This window comes from Vulpes lagopus, chromosome 5 (genome assembly GCF_018345385.1).
Source record: "Vulpes lagopus strain Blue_001 chromosome 5, ASM1834538v1, whole genome shotgun sequence".
Lineage (NCBI taxonomy): Eukaryota > Metazoa > Chordata > Mammalia > Carnivora > Canidae > Vulpes > Vulpes lagopus.
In genome coordinates, this window is record NC_054828.1 from 67,670,831 (window position 1) to 67,678,171 (window position 7,341).

At 59.7% G+C, this 7,341-nt stretch overlaps 1 long non-coding RNA gene across 1 annotated transcript; it reads right to left on the reverse strand.

Moving 5' to 3' along the window:
* Positions 1-2,193: 2,193 nt before the first annotated feature.
* On the reverse strand, positions 2,194-3,686 carry LOC121490714. Its single transcript, XR_005987752.1, has 2 exons — positions 3,050-3,686; positions 2,194-2,688 (listed from the first exon to the last, which is right to left on the reverse strand). It is a non-coding gene; the product is annotated as an uncharacterized LOC121490714 (long non-coding RNA).
* Positions 3,687-7,341: the final 3,655 nt, after the last annotated feature.

Below are 7,341 nucleotides of genomic sequence, written 5' to 3' on the forward strand. Positions count from 1 at the left end.
TATTAAATTCACAACAATTAAAAGGTTGGGCAATAGCAAATGTTGGTGAGCACGTGGGGTAACTAAAGGCAGAAAAGAATGTGCAAGCACCTTGAAGAACAACTTCTAAAATCATCGCAGATTCTCCAAGAATCAGCCATTCCCTCCGAGGCAAATAAATACCCTAGAGAAGTCCCCACATACTGACAACTGAGAGATACACACAAAAATATTCATAGTAGGGGCTCCCAGCTGGCTCAGTGGGTACAGCACAGGACTCTTTATCTTGGGTTGTAAGTTTGAGCCCCATGTTGGGAGTAGAGATTACTTAAAAATACAATCTTTAAAAAAAAAAAAAAGAATCGGGGCGCCTGGGGACTCTGTCAGTCAAGCTTTTGCCTTCAGCTCAGGTCATGATCCCAGGGTCCTGGGATCAAGCCCCACATCAGGCTCCCTGCTCAGAAGGGAGCCTGCTTCTCCCTCTCCTGCTGCCCCTCCTGCTTGTGCACACTCTATCTCTCTCTGTGAAATAAATCTTTTTTAAAAAATTTAAAGAATGTTCATAACAGCATTGTTAACAGAAAAAACTGATACAACTGTAATGTCCATTAACCATGAAATAGCTACAGAAGTTTTGGTATATTCATATAATTTGAAGCTATTTGGTACTGAAAAGAAATTAACTCAAAAATGGATCAACACGGAAGAATGTCACAAATATAATACTGAGGAAAAGATGCAAGTCTCGGAAAAATACGTACAGAAAAGTACCATTAATGCAAAATGTAAGAACATTCAAATCTTTGCATGAAAATGGTAAATACCAGTTCAGGATCCTGGCATTCTTTCAATGAGATAGGAGGGATGACAGCCAGGGTTGGAGGAAGGAGCATTTACCTGTGTTGACAGTGCTGTTTTTTTAGGCTCTTTTTATTCTTTATGACTTTTTCTTTGTGTATGTTTTACGTAGTACAGAATAAAAAAAAATTTTTAAGTGTAATGTATACACACTTTCCCCTAATTCCACTGCTAGGAATTTATCTTACATGTGTATTAGCTTATGTCCAAGTGTGCAACAATATATACAAAGATGCTCTTTGTAGCAGCTTATAAGGGGGTAAAATGGGAGCATACATAATGTGGGAATATTGTATACAATACCCAATGAAACACCACAGCTAGACGATCATTATAAAGAATGAGCTCGGGGGATCCCTGGGTGGCGCAGCGGTTTGGCGCCTGCCTTTGGCCCAGGGCGCGATCCTGGAGACCCGGGATCGAATCCCACATCAGGCTCCCGGTGCATGGAGCCTGCTTCTCCCTCCGCCTGTGTCTCTGCCTCTCTCTCTCTCTCTGTGACTATCATAAATAAATAAAAAAAAAAAAAAATTAAAAAAAAGTTTAAAAAAAAAAAAAAAAGAATGAGCTCGGGATCCCTGGGTGGCGCAGCGGTTTGGCGCCTGCCTTTGGCCCAGGGCGCGATCCTGGAGACCCGGGATCGAATCCCACATCGGGCTCCCGGTGCATGGAGCCTGCTTCTCCCTCTGCCTATGTCTCTGCCTCTCTCTCTCTCTGTGACTATCATAAATAAATAAAAATTTAAAAAAAAATGTTTAAAAAAAAAAATAAAATAAAAAATAAAGAATGAGCTCCCCCCCCCCCCAAAAAAAAAAAAAAGAATGAGCTAGGCCTGTATGCCAAGGTACATATTTAAGGGGAAAAAATCATGAGACTAGACCATTTGTGGAAAAATATTAGATTAGCTGTACACACACATATATATGTATAACAAAACATTTCTGGGTCACAAGAAACCATTAATTTCAGTCATCTCAGGGGAATAAGAATGGAGAATAAGAGGGAACTTCTACATTTTATACCCTTCAGAATGATTTTCTTCTCTATTTCTACCAGTAGTGTGTATTACCTCTATAAATAGGTAACTTGGTGGAAAAAAACTTAAAAAATAGAATAAAATTAGGATGCTGGTTTACTGAGATTTTTCCTTTTCTTCTTTTTTTTTTTTTTAAGATGTTCTTTATTTATTCATGAGAGATACAGAAAGAGAGAAAGAGAGAAGCAGGCTCCATGCAGGGAGCCCAACTCGGGACCGATCCCAGGACCACGCTGTGGGCCGAAGGCAGGTGCCAAACCGCTGAGCCACCCAGGGATCCCCCCGAGATTTTATTTTCAGAGCAAAAGTCATATGAAATTATTTTAATCCTTTTTAATGCTTATCTTTTGGGGAATTTGACAACACTCAAATGAATCCTAATGGTGGCTGCCTTGTATAGGACAATTAGTGCTGCAGTTAGAGAAAATTATTTGTGGTTCTTTCACAGCTTTCTGTAACTATCTGCAGAGCATGTCACCTTCTTTGCTTTATCTCAAATCAACATTCTAAAAATCATAGTTTTTTTTTTTTTTTTTTTTTTAACATTAAAACGCTTGTTTTTCAAGAAACACATTCAAAAAGGAAGCACATTGGCTGAGCAGGCCAGCACACCCCAGCCAAGGTAGTTCCCGAGCCTTGGGGACACTGTCTCTGCCTCCGAGCGGCGCTGGTCCCGCTCAGCTGGTCCACAAGCCAGGCCACTGACGCTCGGGCACAGCCGCCCTGCTGGCATCACCACCAGAGATGAGCTCCGCCCGGGGTCCACAGAGCCTTCTTGGGCTCCAGCCTGGCCTCTGAAGTCAGGAAGTCAGTGGCTGAAAAGGAAGAGAAAGAAGCTGAGCGTAGAGAAAGAATTCTCTGAGTGCTTCTGGGTTGTCCCAGAAGCAAAGTGCCATTTCCCAAGCTGCCCTGGGGGCCAGGAGTGGGAGCCCAGCCAGGCAATGGAGCTTCAGAACCTCCCCAGTCCACTGAAACCAGGACTCTGTGTTTTGTGTCTATTTTATTTGACTGCCAGGTAAAATCTATTTCCAAAAATAAGAAGCTAAAAAGAAAAGTTTGGAAATCTTTGACCTAGACGGTACTGGTGGCCAGGTGGTTCTCCCACATAACAAAACTTTTTACAACCATTCTTCTATTTTCATCAGTTATAGGGGTGGGGAAGGGCCTCATAAATACCTGCCCTCCGGAACCTTCCAGGCTGCTGGAAAGATCAAGTGAGGTAATAGCCATCTTCAGCTAAGAGGCCCTTAGAAAACAAATTTATTATTTCCTTCCTCTATTAATGGAGGGTATATCCGGTTCAAATAATTAGTCATGCAAGCAAGACCTGCAGGTTTCTTTTAGGAGGAAAAGGAGAAGCAGCAGCAGCGGCAGAACAAGGAGAAGAACGTGGGGGGAGAAAGCTGAAGCGGGGAAAGAAGAAAAACAACAGCAACGACAGCCCAGTCGTCATTTTTGAAGAGCAAATGACTCTGCTCAGGTGCCTGCCGCCTAAGGAAATGAGGGAAGCGGCGAGGAGGGAAGGAGGGGACGCACCTGCCCGGGCCAAGCACCGCGGCCCCGCGCTCCCCGCGCTTCCCCTCCGGGAGAACCCGGCGCAGGCGGCGGCGTCCGCGGTCACGGATGCGGGGCTCGGGCGCGGGGCACTGCGGGGCCCACCTGCTCCCGAACCGGCCCCGAAGAGGGGCCTCGCCCCCCTCCCCGGCACCCCGTCCCCCTCGCCCTGCCCCCGGCCCAAGGGCCAGCCCTTTGGTCACTTCTCTCCCCCGAATACACAGCCGCCGCCTTATCCGCCCCTTCTAAGGACCTCCTCCCCTCACTTTCCGTTTCTACTTTTTCTCCGAGCCTCGGCTGCGGCCCGCGGAGACCTCCCGCTGGCTCGGTGGGTGCCCCGCCCCGCCTGCCCGCCCGCCCCAGGGGCCCCGCCCCGCCCCGCCCCGCCTGCCCACCTCCCCCGGTGCCCCGCCCCGCCTGCCCACCTCCCCCGGTGCCCCGCCCCGCCTGCCCCTGCCCCCCCCGGTGCCCCGCCCCGCCTGCCCCTGCCCCCCCCGGTGCCCCGCCCCGCCTGCCCTCCCCCCCCCGTGCCCCGCCCCGCCTGCCCCTGCGCCCCCCGTGCCCCGCCCCGCCTGCCCTCCTCCCCCCGTGCCCCGCCCCGCCTGCCCCTGCCCCCCCCCCCGTGCCCCGCCCCGCCTGCCCCTGCCCCCCCCCCGGTGCCCCGCCCCGCCTGCCCCTGCCCTCCTCCCCCCGTGCCCCCGCCCCGCCTGCCCCTGCCCCCCCCCCGGTGCCCCGCCCCGCCTGCCCCTGCCCCCCCCCGGTGCCCCGCCCCGCCTGCCCTCCTCCCCCGGTGCCCCGCCCCGCCTGCCCCTGCGCCCCCCGTGCCCCGCCCCGCCTGCCCCTCCTCCCCCCGTGCCCCGCCCCGCCTGCCCCTGCCCCCCCCCCCGGTGCCCCGCCCCGCCTGCCCCTGCCCCCCCCCGGTGCCCCGCCCCGCCTGCCCCTGCCCTCCTCCCCCCGTGCCCCGCCCCGCCTGCCCCTGCCCCCCCCCCGGTGCCCCGCCCCGCCTGCCCCTGCCCCCCCCCCGGTGCCCCGCCCCGCCTGCCCCTGCCCCCCCCCCGGTGCCCCGCCCCGCCTGCCCCTGCCCCCCCCCCGGTGCCCCGCCCCGCCTGCCCCTGCCCCCCCCCGTGCCCCGCCCCTCCTCCCCGTGCCCCGCCCCGCCTGCCCTCCCCCCCCGGGCCCCGCCCCTCCCTGGCCCCCCTGCCCCGCCCCCCCCCCGGTGCCCCGCCCCCGCCTGCCCCTGCCCTCCTCCCCCGGTGCCCCGCCCCGCCTGCCCCTGCCCTCCTCCCCCCGGTGCCCCGCCCCGCCTGCCCCTGCCCCCCCCCCGTGCCCCGCCCCGCCTGCCCCTGCCCCCCCCCGGTGCCCCGCCCCGCCCCGCCTGCCCGCCCCCCGCGCGGTCCCCGCCTGCCCGCTCTTCCACCCCCGTGCCCGCGGCTGACCCCTCGGGCCCTGCCCAGGTGCCCAGGTCGTCGCTTGGCGGCACGACAGCCCGGCGCCCCCGTGCCCGCCGCCCGTCTCCTCCCCGCCGCCCTGTCCCACCCCCAGCCCGCAGGACTCCTCACCCGCGCCGGCCGCCGGGCAGTAAGGGGGCGCCGCCCGGAACCCGCCGGGAGAAGGACCAGGCCCCTCGCCCTCCCCGGGTCCCTACCCGTCGCCCCGCCGTATAAGCCCCTGAAGGCGGAGGCCGCAGGTCGCGGTGTCTCCCGACGGGCGGGAGGCCGTGGGCGCTGCACACCCGGGCCGACCTGCTGTCTCCCACACTTCGACCTCGAGCCGCGGGGCTGACGACGGGGAGGCCGGAGCCTCGGGGCCGCCTGGGGGCAGCTACCCCGGGAGGAGCGGGGGGGGGGTCGGCCCGCCGGCTCGGGGCTGATCGGACGGCCGGGCCCTTCCCGGGTTTCCCGCCACCGCGGCACACCCCGGGGTCGCTGCGGGGAGGGGCCCCTAAGCCGCGAGCCCGCCCGCTCGAGGGCGAAAGCACCGCGGCGCAGCTCGGCCCGCCCGGGGGACAGAAGAAGACGCTGCACCTTTAAGTCTGCGGCCGGGAGAAAAACAAGCTGTGATTTATATAAGCGGGAAAATCATGTGACTTGCGGGAACGCCGCCTCCCCCCGGCCCCCTCCCCGCGTCGCTGCAGCCCCTCCCCAGGGGCCCGTCCCGGCGCCCGCGGCCCCTCCCGCCCCTCCGCGCCTCGCCCCGCGCCCCCCTCCACCTCCCCCGCCTCCAAAGTGTGCAGGGAGAAACTGAGGCCTCCCCCAACGGGGGGCGGGGCCCACGGCTGGCCTTGCGTCCCCGGAACACCCGGAACACCCGAGCGGGAGCAGGGGGCCGGGCGGTGGGCGATTTGAGACATAATTTGTTGGGGACGCAGGATGGGAATCAGCCGTGTCTGAGAGCCGCCGGGGTAGCCCCGGGGACCTAGCTTGGGGGACCCCACGTGGCCTCTTCAGGGCCAAGGAAAGGAACCACAGACTCGGAAGCCCCAAGGACAGGCACAGATCCTTGAGATACAAGGGGCCCGGGCCCACGCCCACGCGGGGTAACCCCGACAGCTTCTGAAGGAGAGGAAACGTCCAGGCCGCCTGGGGGGGGAGGGCACGGCAGCCATCCCGGCTCGGCTCCCGAAGGCCACACAAGCCCCCAGGAGGTGCTTACGGTGGGCGGGCCGGGAGTAAGCTCACCCCCAAAACCAAGCCCTGGAGAAGGGGGGGCCTTCTGGGGGAAAGAGCCGAGGTCCCCCTCAGTGCAGCCATAACCAGTGCAGTTTCCATAACCAGGAAGACGGCTCTGAAACCCTGTCCGAGATGAGGTTTAAATTCCATTTTATTTTCCTCGTCGGCCATCGGCTGGGCTGGGGCATGAGCGTCATGGTCATGCTGTCACACGGAGGAAAACCACAGCGCAGCGCGGCTGAGGCTGCCTCCTCTCGCTGCCACCCCGGCCACGGCCACCTGGGCTGGGCATCCCAGGGCCAGGCCCAAGAGAGCACCCTGACCCTCCTCCCGTCTCCCTTCCTCCCCAGATGGAGGGTCTTTATGCCGAGGCAGCTTCCAGAACAGTCAGTGCCTCAGTGCCTCAGTCACAGCAGCAGCAAGAAGGTCCTTCCTGAAGGAGAAAGCACAAGGGAGGTAAACACCCTTGTGAGCCTTCCAATCCCAAAGAAGAAAAATATAAGGTAACTTGAGGATTCAAGAGAAGAGACTGCAGGAGTTCAGTTATTCAGTGAGCACCTTGGGCCCGGGGGGCGGTGCTGGCCAAGGGAGACCCCGTGGGGACAGGACAGACCCCAGCCCCCCCCAAGGCCTTCCTCTCCTCCCCCAGCATCAGTGTGGCCCTTCCCCCGCCGGCACCCAGCTCAGGGTGCCCCCACGTCCCGCTGCGTGTGTGTGCCTCCCGAGTCTGCCAAGAGCCGCTGCTGTCGGTAGGCGCTGACTCTCTGGTGACTGGGTGGTGGGGATGAGAAGGAACCGAAGGCCCGTCCAGAAAATGAGATCAAAGTTGGCAGCCTCCCGGGCCGCTCCCAAAATTTAGAATTTAGTTCAGGCCCCACCTCACTCAGTGCCACTTGCTTTTTCTGTCTCCCTTCACCCTTTTTCTGCTCGGGGCCGGCTGCCCCGCTCTTGGTCGGCCCTTCCCGAAGCTTCCAGAGCCCGGGGCCTGCGCATTCTCGAAGCCTTCCTGGCCAGCCCAGATGGCTTCTTCCTGAGGCAGCCTCTCGGCTCCTGCAGGGGCCTGAGCCCTCTGCCGGTGCAGATGCCCATCGGGGACTCTGGGCCGGGAGGCTCCCAGTTCACCCCCAACCACAGGCCTGAGGACCTCGACCTCCCTACACCCCCAGGCCCCAGCAGCCCCTGCCCTAGTACGGTCCCTTCCTGAGTTGTGCTGTTCCTGGCTTCCCCTAGGCCACACACAAGCAC